This window comes from Kogia breviceps, chromosome 9 (assembly GCF_026419965.1).
Source record: "Kogia breviceps isolate mKogBre1 chromosome 9, mKogBre1 haplotype 1, whole genome shotgun sequence".
Lineage (NCBI taxonomy): Eukaryota > Metazoa > Chordata > Mammalia > Artiodactyla > Physeteridae > Kogia > Kogia breviceps.
This window is the reverse complement of record NC_081318.1, coordinates 45,681,484-45,701,548: the sequence shown is the minus strand read 5'-3', so window position 1 is coordinate 45,701,548 and position 20,065 is coordinate 45,681,484. Positions and strand designations below refer to the sequence as shown.

Genomic DNA, 20,065 nt, shown 5'->3' with positions numbered 1-20,065 from the left:
ACAAGTGTTTATCTTGTTTCACTAGATCAGTAAGTCATCAAGGGAAGTGGCCTAAGTTTTCTTCATTCTTGTGTCTCTGGTATTAGCACAGTGGCTGGCCCAGAAAGTGAATAAATGAGTGAGGTTATTCATCTATTATGTATATTGACCAACCACCACTCCAATTTTATGACCAAATTCTCCCATGGTACAATGTGTTAATTTCTGATGCTGTCCGTCTGCACAGGGATGGGATCATTGCAGCAGAAGTTCTCTCTCTGCAAATCTTGGGGGTGAAATTGCACGGAGCAGCCAACTTGCACTGACTCCTACTGGTACTATTGAACATTGCTACTAGTACACTGCTGTGCGTTTCCTTCCCATTTTGGTGACTTCCCAGCAGACCCCAAAGGCTTACTATTCAACCTGCCTCAGATGCAGAATCGTGGTTTGACAGGAAGCCTGGATCCGCTTCTCGGTGCTCTTTGCCTGTCTTTGATGGCACTCGAATTCTGCTGAGATGGACCATAGCAGCGTGGCACTGCTCATCCTGCTCCGTTGAATTAATTTTCCCTGCCGTTTGGAGTCTCTGCCTTCTTAAAAGAGTGGCCAGATGTCTCTGAGTGCCTCTGGCAGGCTTGGCATCCGAAGACACTGCCATCTCTCCCAGTGTACCTCCATCAGGATGCCAGGCCAAGCGGCCAGAGCGGGCTCTCCCACCTGCCCTGAGTATAGAGGAACTCTTCTAAAACTGTCCGAGTTCTTAGATGTCTGTCTTGGCCCTCGTAAATCTGTATTTGTTAATTTTTCAATGGGCCTTTAAAGTAAGCTAACAAAACTTCCCTAAGATCATCTTGTCATAGAGTGGAGACATAACTAGGTCAAGTTCATTCTCTTAGAACCCCACCTCATGTGTTCACCAAGTAGGCATGGAATATATCTATGATGAGCTGGTGTTGTGCCTGGGATGAAGGTGCTAAGATGCTCTCCCCAGAGTACTGGCAATTAATCATGTTCATGCCTGTTCAAGTTGGTGAATAGACCCTTGTAAAGTCCAATTATTTACCAGCCAAGTGAGCAGATTGTTACCTTGACAGTTAAGCTGCGTTTGGGTTCTTAATCTGAAAAAATATGAGAAATTATTAGTTCACTGGAGGAGTTATTAAGTATGTTTCTATTGCTCCTAAGGTGCTGTGTTTTAGAAGCCTCAAGGCCCAGTGGCGTACACATTGCATGAAACAGGGCAGCAGGAGCCCTGACTTCTAGGCCTGCCTCTGCCAACATCTAGCTGTGTGACTTCGGACTGGTCACCTCACCCTTCTGGGCTTCACACTCATAAGGGATGAGAGTTCCTTGCATGTCTAATAAATCAAGCATGGTGACATTATTGGAGCATCAGGGATTCAATTTTCTGCCTACGTAAGAAGGTTCTTCCTCTCACTCGAGGCCATTTTAATCTCTCCCACAATAAGCTCTAGGTGGTTTGGCTGTTTTGTCCAGATCTGTCAAGAAGGCTCCAGGGATCACCAAGGGTGCCTCTGGAATTGGGAGGCACAAAAATACATCAAAGTCTGCTTTTATTTTTTCTTTAAAAGACATGTCTAATTTCAATTTCATAGCTGAAATTAAATAGATAATGGTGTATAAATCACGAGGCAAAGCATCATTTTGTAAAAAGACACCTGAATAATACTCCACAGCAAAGAATGTGCGCCCAAACATAAGTACATCAAATGTAACAGCGTATATGTCCTTCTTCCCCCAATATCAGCAGTTGAAAGGAATTATTCTCCCTAAATATCCCTCCAAGTTCAGAGCTCTCTTTGATGGTTCCCTTTCTCTAGTCATTTGAATCCAATCTGCTGTTTGACCCTTATGTGTTCTTACGTTCTTCATTTCTGCTCTCAGTCACTTTACTTTCTCTCTCATTTCTTTGTTCAAGCCTTCTCCACCTCTCATTTCGATAACTGCAGTATCTTTTGGTTTCCCCACCTCCAGTCTCTTTTCTTTCCAAGACGTCTCATGTGCTGCTGCCAGATGAATCTTCCTGGGGCACAGCTCTGAGTAAGCCCGGCCCCGGCTCTGAGTTGAACCCACACTGCTCGCCAGCAGTGGTTAAGGTGGTGGACTATTTAGTCAGACTCTTCGGTTTGGATCTTCGCTCCTCAGCTTGCTGACTCTGTGTGCTTGCAAAAGTCACATCCCTTCTGTAAGCTTCACTTTATTCGGGAAGATGGAATTAATTATTGATCTAACACCAAACAGTGTTAGGGAAACTATATGCTTGGCACATAGAAATTGTCAAAGAACGTTAGCTGCTCTTTTTATGATAGGTATTCGTGGCTCTTCCTAATCAGTTCTCATCATTTCTGCCCAAACCCATGTGTCACCACCCCTCTTTACATAATCTGTGTTAGTCTACGTTGCTCACTGTTCCTGGATGTTCCCACCTCTGCACTTGCACCCATGTACGTCTTTTCACCTGGTTCCTTATTTATCCATGGTTAGATCAGTCATTCATTAAAAAAATTATGTAAATTTTCATGTATATAGTTAACCCTTGAACAACTCAAGGGTTTGGAGCACTTGACCCCCATGCAGTAGAAAATCCAAGTCTAACTTTACAGCCGGCCCTCCGTATCTGAGGTTCCTCTGTATTTTCAGTCCTGCACCCATGGATTCAACCAACCACAGATTGTGTAGTACTGTAGAATGCATTTATTGAAAAAAATCCATGTATAAGTGGACCCCTGTTGCTCAAGGGCCAACTGTATACACTAAATAGAATAGTTAAATGACCCTTCATGTACCTGTCACCCAGCTTCAACAATAACCAATACATGGCCAGACTTGTTTCAACTTTACCCTTAATAGATTATTTTTATTTTTTAAAATTTATTTTATTGAAGTATAGTTGATTTAAAATATTGTGTTAATTTTTGCTACACAGCAGTGATTCAGTTATACATATATATACATTCTTTTTCATATTCTTTTCCATTATGATTTATCACAGGATATTGAATATAGTTCCCTGTGCTATACAGTAGGACCTTGTTGTTTATCCATCCTACATATAATAGTTTGCAACTGCTAATCCCAAACTCCTAACCATCCCTCCCCCAGCCTCCTCCCAGCAACCACAAGTCTGTTCTGTATGTCTGTGAATCTGTTTCTGTTTTGTAAATAAGTTCATTTGTGTCATTTTTTTAGATTCCACATGTAAGTGATATCACATGATATTTGTCTTTCTCTGTCTGACTTACTTCACTTAGTATAATAATCTCCAGGTCCATCCATGTTGCTGCAAGTGGCATTTTAATAGACTATTTTAAAGCAGATCCCAGACACCATACTGTTTCATTCATAAGTACTTCAGTAAGTATCTCTAAAAGACAAGGACTCTTTTAAAAAACATAAACACAATACCATGATCACATCCAAAAAAATAAAAAGTCATTCTTTAATATCAAGTTTATAGTCAATGTTTAAATTTCTCTGACTGTCTCATAAATGTTTACATACTTAGTTTTAGTTGGTTATTCAAATCAGGATTCCAAGAAAGTCCATCCATTGTCTTTGGTTGATATGTCACTTAAATCTCTTTTAATCTATACATTCCCTTTTTTTCCTTATAATTTATTTGTTAAAGAAACTGGATCATTTGTCCTATAGAATTTCCCACATTCTGTTTTTTGCTGATTGCATTCCTGTAGCGTGGCTTAATATGTTCTTCTGTCTTCTGTATTACCCATAAATTGGTAGTTAGTTCTACAGACTTGATCAGACTCAGGTTTGAAATGTGGGGTAAGAATGCTTTAGAGGTAATGTCACAGACCATTTCTTGGGCACTGAGTCTTGGGTGCGGTTCTGGGTGTACAGGGGGATGGGGCACATTTCCCACATTAGGGTGCATACTCCTCCAGGGTCCACCTCACTGATATTTTCTGGTCAATAATTTTTTGCCTGATATTAGAGCTTTTTAGGCATGAGTCTTCCTTTTTCCTTCTCTGTAGTGGGTTTCCCAAGGGAAGCATGTGGAAATCAACTTCATAACCATCTTTTTCTCCCCTACCCTGAACCTGCATAGTCAGGTTTCAATAAGAAGCAATAAAAAATCAGGTACCTTTTCTCAGTACCAGGCACTGTGGTACGCCCTTAACATGAATCATCTCACATAATTTCACAAGAACCTTATGATGAAGCTGTTTTAGTATCCTCATTCTAGAGATGAGGAAACTGAGGGAGAGTTTAAGAATCTCCTCCAAAGAAACTTTTAAGTGATGCCCAAAATAACTGGGATCAGTCTCCAGTGTCGAGTCCTTACTGTGGCAGTGATCCAGCCCTGTAGATAATCCTACTTCTTTTCATCCTGTTTGAGAAACTCTTGACTTTTCCTTTTGAACCTGGAGTGCTAGGTTATCTAAGTGTTAATAAAATTTTGCTATCTGCTGAAGTCGTTGAGTGTGTAAATTCAGGTTTGAAAAATGCTTTGAGTGCTACAGCTTAGAAGGGAGTGCAGTATACCTGTTAGGGAAGGAGGCTATGGGGTGGAATCCTAACTCTGCAACTTGCCAGCTGTGTGACCTTGGGTAAGTCACTTAACCTCTCTGTGCCTTATAATATGTATGCTAAGTGAAAGTAATGAGAACAGCGCCTAGCAGCATATAGTAAGCACTTAGTAAATGTTACCTGATACTGTTATTATTGTCATCATTATCCAAAGCTTTTGAACAATTACCGGAAAGAAACAAATAAAAAGCTTGAAAATAACTTATTTTGTATCTCCTAATTCCTGTTGTGAAAAGGCCATCCCCCTTTTCCTTTAACTAGTCATTTCTTTTTCATAGAGGAATTAGAAGTACAGAGGTCTCTCTCCACCCTCCTCCCTCCACCACACACATTTTAATTAAGGTATCTTTTGAGAAGGAATACTTTAATCCAAAGTGATCACTTTGATACTCAAAGAGACACATTTGGAAGCTACTTGGCGAGGGGGAATTCAAGACGGAGAAGCTGAATAAATAGCAAGCAAAATGTTAATGTTTTGGCTTTGTGGTGTCTGCATCTGAGAGCCCTCGCTGCAGATTTGTTGGGCCGCTCCAGCTGGAAGCTCCGGCGACTCCTTTTGTGTGCGCGGGAGCCCTGGCTGCGGATTGCCGCGCTGCCCCTAGGGGTCAGTCTGATCCAGGGATTGTCCGGATACGTGCCTCTCTGGGCACGAGAGGAGCTGTGCGCCAGGGCCACGCGGCTTCCGTGAAGGCCCCAGAAGGCATCCCGGTCGTCCCCGCCACTGCGCGCCGCCGCCCCGCCTCAGCCCCTCCCGCGGTTCTCCTCCTGAAGACGCGTTTTTCCGAAGGCAGAAAAGGTCAAATTTTTCTTCAATTTCATGGGGTTAGCCTCACTTCTTAATGGTAAAAGACAAAAAAGAAAAGAAAGATGGCTCTAGATGGTTTAGTAATATTTTCTAATAATCTCTAATTTTTGCTTGTGCTGCATTCAACCTCTTGCATCCAAGAGCCATAAAATGTTAGAGCTGTGAGAAACTTCATATACTTTTTTTTAATTTAATTTTTTTAACATCTTTATTGGAGTATAATTGCTTTACAATGGTGTGTTAGTTTCTGCTTTACAACAAAGTGAATCCTTATGTCAACCCTTCATCCACAAAGAAACTGAGGCCCAGAGGAGAAAACAAACAAACAGCCTTGGTTATCACAGGAGACGTCTCAGCTGAAGGTTATTTCCACTATATGTAATCTTGTTCGTTATTTCTTTTAAAAACCTTATGAATGATTACTAATTTAAAGGCTCTAAAATGATATAAAAAGTAGTTATTAGATGGCAAACTAGCATAGTAATTAACTGGAGGACGTCAGAGGCGGATTACCTGTGTTCAGATGGGCTGGGAGGCAAAGGATTATCACTAACAATCTGTAACAATCTGTACGTCCTTAACCTCTCTGTCCCTCAGTTTACTTATCTGTAAAATGATGGTGAATCGAGAGAATTCATTTTTTAAAAAGTTCCTACAAGATAATTCGGTAAACATTCAGTGACCGTTGGCTGACATTAATAGTTACCATTGGAAGCATTACAAAGGCAGTCCTTGAATTTTTAGGAAGGGGTGGGAATGCCCTGGTTCATCTTGGGAAGCACAATTTTACTCCTTCCAGTTTGTACCCTACATGACTACCAGAGTAATCTTCTTTAAATATATTTCGTGAGTCCCTTCCCCCATCCCAATACGAAAACACAATGTCCAACTAAAGCAGAAGGAATGTCCCTTGGGAATCTGGTGAAGGAGTCAGGAGTGGGGTGATAACAGTCAGGGTGGCAGGTGTTGGAAAGGAAGAGTCTGCCCCCAGACACATTTTCAAGGGGCAATTCTCAGGATTTAGTAACCCTGTCAAGTTCAAATTCCAAAGGAACAGGACTTTCTTGGGGACTTTGGGTATTTTATTTCTTGCTCTGTGGTTCAGCTGGCTGTGTGTTACCTGCTTTGGCTTCATGTGCAAGGGGTGCTTATTAAAATGCTTGCTATGGTGTGAATTGCTGGACAAGATGCGATCTTCCCCTTATGAGCTATCTTGGGTACCATTCTTTCTCTGCAAACAACCTATACAAGATAAGTAGTTAAGAAAGTTAATCCAACAATAGACCACTGCCTTTAGGCTTTTCTGTCTTCTTTTTCCATTGATTTTGCTACATTTGTGATGTTTGAAGATCCTGCCATGTACATTTTCCTCCTGTTAGTACTTAGTCTGCCTTCTGGAGAGGGGCTGGCATCTAATCCTTCTTTTCACCTGTCAGTTCTGGGGATATTCAAAGACAGCTACCAAGGCTCCTGAATTCTCTTTCACAGGTCTCCAGCCATTCTTCATGGAGCATGATTCAGAATCATCATTATCTTGGTTGCCATTAGCTTCTAGATCTTCTCCAGTTTGTAAATGTCTCTCATCACCTCTTAGATTTTGGTACCCAAATTGAACCCGGAACTGTGGATTAGATCGGATTTTCCCAGAGTGCTAGTTTATCACCTGCTTTATTCTAAACACTGCACTGTCGTTAACACATTCCAGGAGTACATTAGTGTCTCTCAGAGCAACATTTTGCTCTTGAATCATGGAGCATGGAACAAAATAAACTCCAAAGTTTTTTCACATCAAGGGCTATTGAACCACATTACTCCCCGCTTCCCATCCTGTACTTGTTTGACTGATTGTTTGAGTTCAGAAACTGGATTCTGTATTTGTCTCATCAATACCAATTGTTCATTTTGCAGACTATTAGTTTCTTTGGCTAGATTATGAATTCATTGAGGTCAGAGACTGTGTCTCTTAACTCTGTGTGTGCCCAGCACAGTGCCTGGCATTTCATAGGTGCTTAACAAATGCCTGTGGGCTGAAAGAATGAGCCAATTGAGAGTCTTTGAATCTTCAGTTTCTTATTCATAACTTTTACAACATTATTTGTAGCATGTAAATATATTAAGTGCTCTTCTATGTTTTCATCCCAAGTCAGTAATATTTTGATGAAGACAGAGCTATATAGGACCTAACTAGACACCATCCTTCATAAAGTTTAATAAGAATAGTAATGATAGTAATCCACACTTCTTGGCCAGGGCTAATCAGTGTACTATATATTTATTTCATTTTGCTAATACCCAGCTAAAATGTTCAGATACTGAGCACAAGAATTTCAGGAAGTTTTGTTGAAGACCGTATTAAAATCAAGATGTGTTATATCCATAGCAATCCTGATATTGGTATTATTGGCAATAACCAAGCATTGGAATTGAGGTCCATGTAACATAACTTGAGTTTTAGTGATTTGTTGTTTCTTTAGGCAAATTGCTTACCCTCTCGGTGTTATTACTGCCTCCTAAGAAAAATGTGGATAAAATAGTACTACATTATTAGGTTGTTGTGTGGATAGCACAGTAATCCATACAAAGCATTTAGCACAATTCCTGGCACACAGTGTCATGCTTAAAAGTGCTAACTACTCTTATTATTGCTTTTATTTGGCCAGCTATGAACCCACTCTTTTGGATTAGTATACAATAAACTGTGCATTCATGCAGTCAAGTCTGTTTTGATTTTTAAAATTAGTTTAGCTAGTTTGGTGTTCTATAGCCAAAAACCATGGTTGGCTCAATTTTTATCATATCAACCTTTTTTGTTTACTTGTTTGTTTTGTTTCTTTGCCTGGAAGAGACAAAGATCTGAGTGTGCTTCTTATGAGCAGATGCACGTGTTTGTTTTAGCTGGTGGCACAGGGCTGGGAAGAAAACGAGGTAGAATGGCCAACAGAGAACCTTGTAAATACAGGTCAGGCCAATGCAAAGAAAGTTTGTTGGCTAATCATTTGTGTCTCAGTGATTTGTGAAAACAAAATGCAGGGAGTTTTCTCCATCTATCAGCAAGGTAGTTTAAGCATATGGCAAAATGTCCAGTATTTTTAATGCAATTGTATAAATTAATAAAGTCTAAAATCCAATGTCAATAAAGGTATGGTCACTGAGTGGTTTGATATTTGAGTTTTACCATGTGGATCTTTCTGTTGCTTTAGTTGAATGCAGATTTTGATATCCTCAACTGTCACAGGGGATAGTTTCAGGTAATTGTTAAGATGTACTGGTCCTGACCATGTCATTGTTCTAGATTTTTCTAAATTGTCTTTATGGTCTTGATATTATTTAATCCTCAAGTGAGTTAGGTATGAGTTAGATAGTATTATCTAAACTTTCCAAAGAGGTTGACTGATTTGTCCAAGGCCACACAGCTAGTAAGTGATAAAGCAAGGTCTGTTTGACCCCAACAGTCATGATTTTAACCATTTTGCTATACTAGCCTCTCCTTTTAGGAGAGGCTAGTATAGCAAAATGCTTCTGCCTTTTAGGAGATCTCAATGACCTCCTCAGCTCATTCAGTGAGCTTTGAGAATGCTTTATGGAAGTAGGAGTAGCTTATAGATTATTAAAAAGAACAAAAGGGCCATATAACTTCTAGTTTTGATCTCTGGGACAAGTAAAACCAAAGAAGTTGGATATCAGTTATTCATAAACAGCCATTAATTACCTTCTTAGACTTTTGAGGTTCGATCTTCAGTTACTCAATTCAGAATTGATTATTTAATAATTTAATTAATTCAACAAATATTAATGAAGCACTTGCCTGTCATTGTCTAAATAGCTGAGGAACTATGCTGATTCAAAGGCTTTCTATAGAGTTGGATATTGGTCTAAACTAAATACTCACTTTTTAATCATCATTGCAACTTAATTTCTCACTTGATTGACATGTTTTTTATCCCTCTAGTATAATTTATATATACATACACCTACTCCTGAACCCTGGCCATTCCTCACTTCTTGTATCCACTTAGCCAAACCCTACACCTCCTTCATGGACCCAGGGCCACCTTCCCCTTGAAAACTTTCCTGACCACAAGGCTACAGGCTACAGGTTCCTCTTCCTCCTCTGAATCTCTGTTTAGTGTCTCTAATACCCACTTGTCCCTAAGAGCATGACTGTTGGATTTTCATTTTTCAAGGGTTCTTAAAATGGGGTAAGCCCAGAGTCATCTAGGGAATTTTAATCAAAATTCATGTGCCTGGCCTTTATCTCACTGAATATTTGCTGATTCAAATATTCAATATTTCTGGCACTGGAATGTGATTATGTATCATTGAAATAGCTCTCTGAGTGATTCTAAAGCCTGAAACAGGCTAAGAAACCATAGTCTTGTATCGTTGTCAGTAGTTATTATGGAGCCCCTACATTTTATATGCTGTATTATATGCAATGTTATATAAATTAAATTTAAATGAAATATTATAGTATTACCTCTTCCACTAGATTTAAGCACCTGGAAACACTGTGATTATAATTCCTTGTATTTTCCTAATTTCCTAGCACAATGCTGAACAAATACTCAATAATCACTGAATGAATCATCAGTAAATGGGACTGATCCTGTTTCTTCTTCTTTCCTAATGCCCTCAGAAAATTTCAGGGGTGAAGTATGCAGTCTGATACTAAGTCTCACGTCTTAGAGACAAACTCCCTGGCCCTGGCCTGTGTGATAGACACAAGGATGATTCACTTGCTTCTGCTTTTCTTCCTTACAATCATAGTAGAATGGCAATTCCCACACCCTTGAAATTATTTGTGCAACCACGTGACTTCTTTTCTTCCTAGAAAACAAGTGATGGGTATCTGTCCTAGGCTGAAGCATTGAATTGCTGTTGCAGTACCCACTCAGGTTCCCTTCCCCTGCCTGCATAACCAGTAATGCTCCAGATACAGAGGCTCCAGGACATTGGGTCCCTGAGTGTGGAGATGAGAAGCAGACCCTCCATTTACCCATATGAGATGTGTAACATGAGCAAGAAATACAGCTGTGTGGTGACAAATGACACACATTTGTAAAGTTTTTGTTACTGCATCTTAATCTCTCTTGAGTGACCCAGCATGGACCAAATCCATATTGAATTATTTGTCGTATGTATTATATAAGGCTTTTCAATTAAAAAAAAAAGAAATGTGGGACTTTGGTTTATATGGCCACTAAGGTAATGTTTTTGTCCTACATGTGCTTATTAAAAATCAATATTCTTTTCACTCAGCTGGTAACATAATGAGGAGTTGTTTGTTAAGAGGGGTAAATACCATCTTCAGTCCTTTGATATGGAGGATTGAGGATTGAACATAAGGCAATCATCTGATGAAAGTTAGTACCTTGGTCACATTCTTAATTAGTCATTTGGGATAAATCCACTAAGAGAGATGGCTGGGTGACAGGTATGCCACTTTTCAGGGTTTTGATATTTACTAAAAAGTACCAGGAAGACAGTTCCACTTTACATGAGTACCAGTGATTTATAACAGGCTCTGTTTCTTTAAACTCTCCCCGATAATGGGTATTATCTTTTTCTCAGTGCTTGGTAGTTTAATAGATAAAAAATGATGTCTTAATTTGCATTTTTCATCAGTAGTGAGGTTGTCCAGCATTACGTGTGCTATTGAACCTTTATTTCTTCTTCTGTGAATTGTCTCTTCGGGTCTTTGACAGGGATATCTTTAAGGAGGTGGATGTCTCTCTTGAAGTCAGGACGCAAGGATTCTCAGCCTCTTTGCTCACCTTGGGGATTCATGACTGTTCCCAGGCAACCCTGCCAGCATCTCAGCACACAGGCTGGCAGAAAGGCGAGGAGATGCTATCAGTGCAGGAATCCCTGCCTCCTAACCCTAACTTCTGAATGTCCCTTTCCTTTTGACTCCCTGAGTTACAGGGTCTGATCAGCTTTCTGAAATGCCAAGGAAGGTTAGAGAGGGTGTGAGAATAAATCTCAGCTCAGGACATTGGAAGAACCCAGAGACTTTGACTTTTAAGAACTGGCCTCTCTTTTCCCTTCCTTTCCTTTTTTGAACCTCTCTCTCCCTCCCTTTTCCAGTTTCCCTTGTACAGGGGGTCAGGTGGGCTGCAGGGCTGCAGCAGCTGAGACTCTGACCCCTCGATTCCCCCTGGGAGCTGCCAGCAGCTTGTTCCATACTACGTGCTCCTCTCAAGAGAGTGCAGGCTCACTCACAACCTCTCCTGACCTTGGGGAGGGTCACATTCCAAGGAAGCCGTGGTTCTCCCTCCTCCCAACCTCCCTATCCCACTTCTGCGCAGGCCACCTCCATTCTGGTCTTCCACCACGTGGGGTCTGGATGATCTTTCATTGCAATCATCTTATCTCCCCCACTGCCCAGGGCCCATCACCTACAAGGAAGGTGAAGACTCCTGACTTGGCCTGTAAGGTCTCTGATCATCTAACCTGTCACCTGATGAGTAGTTTCAGTTATACTTGGAAAGACAGATTGAGGGCAGATCCTGATGGACCTTGAATGCCAGGTGGAGGAGTTTAGATGGAATCCTTTAGGTAATGGGAAGACAGTGCAGGTGAGTGTGTCATGGCCAGAGGTGTCCCTTATCATATGGGGAGGCCAGGTGACTCCTCTTTTGTTTATAAACCCTGACAAGAAGCAAGGGGTCACATTCCTGCATTGGCAGCTAACATGTAATGTCCTAGGTGGGACACCCCCTTTCTGGGAGATCTACTGGAGAGAGGATGCAGGGGGGACTCTGGCTAAGATAGATGGATGAGAGTTTTCTTCTAAGAGAGAAGAGAAAGACTTCCTCCCACCTCTAAGGGGAGTGCTCTGTTAAATGACACTTTGGCTTCTGTGGGGAGGGTGTGAAGAGGCTGCAGCTTTGTACTGAGACCTAAGGCAAAGTAACTGCAGAGAATTCTTCTGGGCACATGGTGGGTGCTGGCTCAGCTGTCTTCTCACCACATCCTGCAGAGACTTAATCAACTCTCTGATGAAAGAGAGACAGAAAAGATCAGTTTGTCCTTTACTCACAAGTGCTGGCATGCTGGTGGTGGTACCTGGTTACTTACTCCCCTCACCTTGATCATAAGCACAAGGACGGTGGCTGAAGTGGCAAGAGCAGTGATTGAGCTTTCACGGCTCCAAAGGAGCATGAAATAGTTGGCTGGGACCCTGTTGCCAAATCAGGAGAGAGGGCTTGGAGTAGCAGGCGTTCAATGACTCCCCAGAGATGGGGATTACATTCAAAGGTAATGAGATTGCCTCCAAATTCATGATTGTCTTCCATCTTCCTTATATATGAGCAAGGGTTCCGGTAAAAACAAAAAAAGCACATCCAAATTGGGTAATTTGGAGGAGTTCATATGAAACCATGAACAAAGGCAGAGAGGGTTACAGAAAGCTTCAAGGGGTACAGTAGTACCCAGGGGCTAGATAGGACTCTCTCACCCTTAGACCAGAAAGGTAAGAAGAGGCAGTCAGAGAAGTTATGTGGAGTGGGCTCCTTTGCAGGAGCTGGGCTTTCAGCTGAGGGACATAGCCCATGGTGACCTCACAGCACTGGAGGGAACTGAGGGAATAAATACCTTGACCTCATTCTTCTTTCTCTGAGCTCTTCCTGAGGCTTCCCATTAGCCAAACCCAACTGGAAACTAGAGGACCAAGGGAGCCTGTTGAAGTAGTCCATACAGGTGAGTCTCCTAGGGCAGAGCAGAGAGCAGAGAGGAGAGAGTGGATCTGGAGGGGAAAAGGGAGGATACCCAGCACATGCTGATCCCACTGTAGAGGAGGAAGAGCCTTTCTTCTACCCTCTTAGGTTCAGAACTTGAGGACCTGCAAATTAAACTGACAAAAGACAGATTAACAAGATAGATTTAAAATGTATCGAAGGGAACTCACAGAAAGATGTAACTCAAGGAAGTGGTTAGAATTTGGGGCTTATACACCATCTTAATAGCGGAAAGGAAAAGGGAGAAGGGCACTTACCGGAAAATAAATGACTTTTTTTTTTTTTTTTTGCGGTACGCGGGCCTCTCACTGTTGGGGCCTCTGCCATTGTGGAGCCCAGGCTCCAGACACGCAGGCTCAGTGGCCATGGCTCACGGGCCCAGCCGCTCCGCGGCATGTGGGATCTTCCCGGACCGGGGCACGAACCCGTGTCCCCTGCATCGGCAGGCGGACTCTCAACCGCTGTGCCACCAGGGAAGCCCATAAATGACTTTTTGAAAAGATAGATGGATGCTTAGAAGAAGAGGTGGGAGACATGATAGTTTTATGACAGTGTCTCATCTCCCATGATGAGCCAGTCTTCCCAGTTGCAAGCTCTGGGACTCATGACGACTGAGTTCTTTTGAGTCCTTTTGTGAGACTCTGCTTTTAGGCAGAAAAGAGATTTCAGGAACTCAAATGCCTCTGCTCAAAATAGTCTTTAATGCCACAGTGGTGTGTTTGGGAACCCTTTACCACCAAAGGTAGCATGGTCTGTGGGGGACCATAGGGAGATCAAAATTTCCTATTTTCCTTCACATAGAGAGCTGAGTAGGTGGCCCTGCTTCGAGGAAGTGCAGTTCTGCCCCATCTGAGGTTTCTCTGCAGCATGACTAAGGGCACTGCACCCTCATTTCCACGCAGCCCTCAGGGTATGGCCCACAGCCTTCTCTTGCTAGGAAGTCAGCGTCCTATCTATCTGGGAACTTTAGGAAATCTTATTGCTTCTAGGCAGGTTCTGCTGGAGTAAAGAATTCCAGACCATGTTTTCTTCAGGGCTTTGGGAATATGCATAGCACTTCTAACTACTCTAAGAGGATTCTATGTACAATCATAAAAGTTTTTTGGAGTTCAAGAAGAAAGTGAACTTCCTAGGGGTGTGTGTGTGTGTGTGTGTGTGTGTGTGTGTGTGTGTGTGTGTGCTTTCCAGTTGGAAGGAAGGTAAAACAGATAAGGTGATAGAATTTCCATTGTTAGGTGCCTCTCGCCTGTCTGTGAAATACACATGAAGGAGCTATACTGAGCCACGAATACTGAAAACACTTGAGGGTTTTGCCACGTGTGAAAACATTACCCTTTGAAGAATCCAAGGCCCGCCCCGGGCCACACATGTCGGATCCGGAGCTCAGCTGTTAGGCAGCTCCTCACCTGCACCAACAGCAAAAGCAAAAGGGGTACGGCACAGACATTGTTTAAAATGAGTGCGTTAAAAATACCATCTCAGCTTCACAAGTTTATGGAACAGTGAGGAGGCATCCTCATTTATGTACTGGGGTGAAGGTAATTCTGGGAGAAATGCACAAGCCAATTAAAAGGATTTGTCTAATTGGATTGTGCAACAGCAGCTTTGAATCTCAGTGCTTAAGATTTTAAAGAACCAGCAACTTCTTGGGCCCCAAGAAGCTTTGCTTCTTGGGGCCCAAGAAGCAAAGCTTCTTGGGATGGAATGGGACAGAGGCAGGCAGCTCCGCCAAGGTGTGACTTTGCTGGTGGCTTCATCTGTAAGATGGAGCTACAGGACTATTGTGTGGGATGAAAGAGATCTGTTCATGAGGAAGGCTTCCATAAGTGCTGAGGAGAAAAGAAACTATGGGTGCGTTGAAGGGAAGGATGCAAGGACTCCAGAAGAAGACCTGACTCTGAGGGTCCGTTTCCAGTTAAGGATGTTGGTGATAATCTTGGTTCAGGTTTACTTTAGAAGCCATGTGAGTTTTGTTTTCTCCCCCACATGGTCAACTGGGAAAGAAACTAAGTCAGGTTCATGAGCTTGGTCTTCCTCTTCAGAAGGCATCTGTTTTGTGCCCCCAGGCAAACATTTTACAAAGGGCTTTCTTGCCTCCTGTTAACTGCAACCTTAGCTGCCTGCCAGCCCACTGACCCTTCCTCCTCCTTGTCTGACACAAGCTTGGCTTGGCCAGGCTCCATTCCAGTGGTACTTGCCTAATGGGCTTTGTCTAGGACTCACAGACCTTCTGAAAAGGGAGATCATAGCCGTAAAGCCAATGGTATATTTGCTTCAAACCAGACTGTCTGTTGTCTCCATTTTTTATTTCTCTACTTACTACTTTACTCTGCAACTAGCCTTTGAGGTATAGTCAGAACTGTCCATGTTTCTGAAGTTCCTGCCTCCAGAGGTGGTGGGGTGGGAGGTTGAGATGAGAGGAAAGGGTTAAGAAAGGCGGCCAATATGGTGGCCCCTTGGGAAGATAACCTCTAGCATTTACTCCTGAAAAGTCGGACAGTTGGCAAACCACCCAGAAGTCAGGGGAAAGGATTGTAAAAAACATAAGAAAGAGGAAAAATACTCAACGTGTGTTGATTATGAATTTTAATTACTGAGTTATCTGTTCAGTCAAACAGGCTGGGAAAGAAATGTGGGCAAGAAGAGCTCTATGAATGTTACAGATGATAAAATTCAGGTTTTAGGAAATGCACAATTAGACTGTGTCTACACAACCCAAAGTAAAAGCAGATGTAGCCGTCGTCAGACAATTTTGATTAATGGGGAAATTTGGAGCTTAAATTATCTGGTTCCGCCAGCTATGTTGATCAAATGAACTGGATCATTGCCAGATCTCCATTTCCTTCAGTGAGGTGTAGATATACAACTTTTTGGGTGAGGCAGTTTCAGAGACAGAATTCATCATGTGAAGCAGCAGAGTCTAAGGGGAGGGGAAAAACACCACAAAGCAAGTGATGATGTCATCCTTACATTTGGATAATCCATATGAGAGGTCATGGACTTAGTTTACTTCCTAATCACATAATCAATTCAGCAGGCCCCATAATCTCTGTATGGGACCATACTCCTTATTCTTCCTGGGAGTTGGTATCCAATTAGGGAAAAGGTCCTCTTGATGTTGGTCTGTAATTAGGGGACTGAGTGACTAGACAGAAGTAGAAGAGATGACAGAGCCTTTCCACACCCAGGGAAGACCTCTTTCATGATACCTCATGCCAATGCTGGGGCTGGTGCCGTGAAGATGTACCATTTGCCATCTAACTGACTGAACCAAAGTTCTCTCTTTATATGATTATCTTCCCTTCAGAGTTTTCACTGAGCCACTCAGGTTTTATGATTTGTGTCTTGGAGGACGCTCTTGCAGAAACAAATATCTGTAGAAATAAGGCATTTTTGGAATATGGGTCCTTCAACATTAACTAAAGTGTCAAATGATCTTGAATGTCTTTTACTGCAAAATAATAGAAGCAAGTGAAAAATAGAAAGGAATAACCATGCTGGAAATCATTAATGATGAAGGGTGATTAGAAAATGGCTACAATAACCCAAATGTCCATCAATGGATGAAATGATGAGTAAATTGTAGTATGTACATACTAATAGGGTATCAGCCATGAAAAGAAATGAAGTACTGATACTTTCTACAACATAGATGAACCTCAAAAACATGCTAAGTAAAAGAAACCAGGCACAAAGGGTTGTATATTATAAGACTGCATGTATATGAAATATCCAGAATAGGCAATGCCTCATTTAATTTGCCCTCAAATCATATGAAGTCAGTAAGGAAACAGAGATCTACAAAGGGTAAGTAAATTTCCTCCAGAGGTTAGTAGTGGAGTTGGGGTTGGTGGTCTATTGCCAAGGGCTTCAGTGCTCTTAACCAGTACACCAGTGGTTTCTAGACTGCTAGATTTTACAAACTAATAAAATTTCCAGAAACCAACATAAGGTAGTCATATTTTATTTTGTCTAGTATAAACATTGAGTAACAAACAAATAATAAAAGCAAAAAACCCTACCATCATTATGCAATCAAATAAAAATATATTTTTATACCAAAAAGCAGAAGGACCTAATCTCAAAATAGAGAATTGTCTTTTGCAATGGATCTGTTTAGCTCTATGAAAAATCTTTTCCTCATTTTGCTGTCCAGGAGGATTTCATAGTAGAGGCTGAGTTGTCTTTGCTGATGGCTGTTTGGATAGCCAGCAATGAAGGTGGCCAGTGAGTGCTGGTGAGGGAAAGTCCCCATCTCTGTGCCCATGCAAACCTCCCTCTCTGCCACCATGACCACTTTGTACATGGTACCATTGGACAAGTATTGGGGTGGCTGGAAAAAGAAGCTGATTGACACCCGTCAGACAGGTCACATTGTCCACCAGATTCCTGAGATCCTCCTCCTCAGTGGATGTCCAATGGTAGAAATTTATGTGGGGCACGAATATCTTCATATGCTGTGCCCATTCCTAGGAGTTACCTACCCACCTCCTCCTTTAGACCTCCTTGCCACCATTTTTCCAATGTCATTTTTTCCTAAAACTTGACCTTCTGACAAACCTTTGAGCATTGCTTATGAATAATTGTAGATTCACATATGAAGCCTTCTCTCCTTGCATATAAAGTGGACAATTAGATGTACTGCCCACAGTTTGGCTCCCTGGGAGGATTTTTCTCCTCTACTGCCTTCAGGGCTGGAACATAACCACCTTCCACCTCTGGCTGGTGCCAGTAGGCTGGAAAACACATCAGTAAACCTGCCCATGCATTCCCTTCTTCTGTTAACCGGTAATGGAGAGAACTCTCCAAGATATCGTAGGTTCGGGCTGGGAAAGAGATAACCCAGTATGAGGAGCAAGTACAGTGGGGGTCTGAGTCACCGTCTGTGCTCTTTACAGTCCCTTGCAGACTTGCCTGGGCGAAGTCTTAAGCAACCCATTTCCATTTGATAATGGAATACTGCTGTGCACATCCAATTTTCTGATCCAGTCAATCAAATCACATCTGGTTCATGACAGGTAACCACTTGATGTTCCATGGTCAGGTGTTCAGACTCTACTAGGCTTGGTAGCAAGTCTGGATCTGACTTTCTAACAGAATTGCCATTGGTAGGAGTTGGCATGGCCATACTCCAAACCCCAAGGGAGGTGTTCTGCGTTTCTCCTACTAGGACTTGCCAGAGAATCCATGAGCATCCCTGTCTGCCATAGACCCTTCCAGTCCAGTTGGATATGATTGGTCAGACGGCCCAAGTGGCTAAGCAGTTTGAATGGCCGCCCATGTTTAATCAAAACTGCCAGCCTCACAGGTGATCCAGAACTTGGGTCAGAGCAGCACACCTATGTTTTTTTCTAGAATACAAAGAGGCCCAACAAACCTAATGCTCTTTGGGAAAAATGGGTCAAGGTAAAATATTTGTCTTATACTTTAAAGAGATACCCTGCTATGCTCCCCAACCGCTGGACACTTGGAACCTTCACTGATATGGCAGGCCCCTGAAATTTTGTGGAGATTTTCTTCCATAGTCTGGGATGCACATGTCTTTCTAAGACACCTGAAGTTCTTGCTACTGTCTGTTCTCCAGATCCAACTAGCATGATATCAGGGATGAACTGGACCAGAGAAATATTCTGCAGGACACCAAGGCAATCAAGATACCTCTGGACTGTCTTATGACAGAAAGCAAGAGAGTAGACAGAACCCTTGCAAAGTATACAGTTGTCCCTTCTACTTGAAGACAACCTATTCTATGTATATTTTCTTATCCCTTCCCTGGTTTATTGGGGTAATTAATGTGATGATTAAGCACTGCCATCTGGTTTCTATTACTCTGAGGTCCCATTATTTCCTTTGAAATCAGGAAGTTCAATGCCAGCTTCCACCTTTGTCTTCTGCATCACCACCTCAGGGACTTTCAAAGATGCTGGTTCTTCTCTTGTCAGTGCATTTCTAAATGCCTTGATAAAGCATTGTCCAGGTCCTCTCAGGGGAATGGTTAGGAGATGATGATAGTTTGAGTGTTCATGATGGTAGCACATGCCATGGATTGCCAGTGTCTTATTTTTCCCTGCCAGGAAGTTTGTTTGTGCTTTCATGAAATATGTGGGCAACTCATTCCCAGAATCCCACTTTGAGGGTCTGTTTTCTAGAACTAACCTGTATTAGTCAAGGTCCTATCAAGAAATAGATCACATACTTTAATGGGATAAAATAGAAGAGTTTAAAAAGGGAAGCAATCCTCACCTTTAGACCTGAATGGGCAAGAGGAGGAAACTGTTACCAGAATGTGGAAAGTGCTACATGGGAAATGGATGCCTGGCAGGAACTGTGGCCTTAAGTAGAGAAATGCAGCCAGTCCCCAAACCATATTCTGGCAGGGAAGAATAAGGTGGCTCCCTCTTCTTCCTCACTTCAAGCAATGTCCTCATTTAGACCTTTTAGGTTTTCTCTTTGGTTAAACTCAATTGGAAGCCAAAGAACAAGAGCTCCTAGTGTTCACCTCTGGAGGTGAGCCTACTGGACAGAGCACAGTGGAGAAGGGTGGAGAGTGGATCTGGAAGGGCAAATGGAGAAGACCCAGCACTAAGGATATTTCTGCATTCTGGAGTCATTGGGAAGTTATGACAACTTTTTCTGAGTAAAGACATAATATTATTGGACTATGTTTTAGGATAAAGGTGGCAGTAAAGTTTGGGTGATTTACAGAAGGGATATCTACCAGGAGACCAACAGTCTGAATGTCCTTGACATGAAGGTGTTGCAATGGGAATGGAGAGGATGGAGAAGAAGCTTGGAAGAAAAATATTCGGTGTATACATGTCTTTTATGCCAATCAGGTGATAGACAGTTGCTGTTTGAAGACTAGAGCTTCTATCTGATGCTGTATTAGTGAACCCAGTCAGGAGGCTGTGAGGACTGAATGCTGCAGCAGATTGCCTCAGAGTTCTGCTTTTGAAGTTAGAAAGCCAAA

General features: G+C 42.2%; 1 long non-coding RNA gene across 3 annotated transcripts in view; it reads left to right on the top strand.

Moving 5' to 3' along the window:
- Positions 1-5,208: 5,208 nt before the first annotated feature.
- Positions 5,209-20,065, top strand: part of LOC136794842 (uncharacterized) — a 110,698-nt gene continuing 95,841 nt past the window's right edge. For all 3 annotated transcript variants that reach the window (XR_010842170.1, XR_010842169.1, XR_010842168.1), the window contains exon 1: positions 5,209-5,347. This is a non-coding gene — a long non-coding RNA (uncharacterized lncRNA). The remainder of the gene's footprint in view (positions 5,348-20,065) is intronic.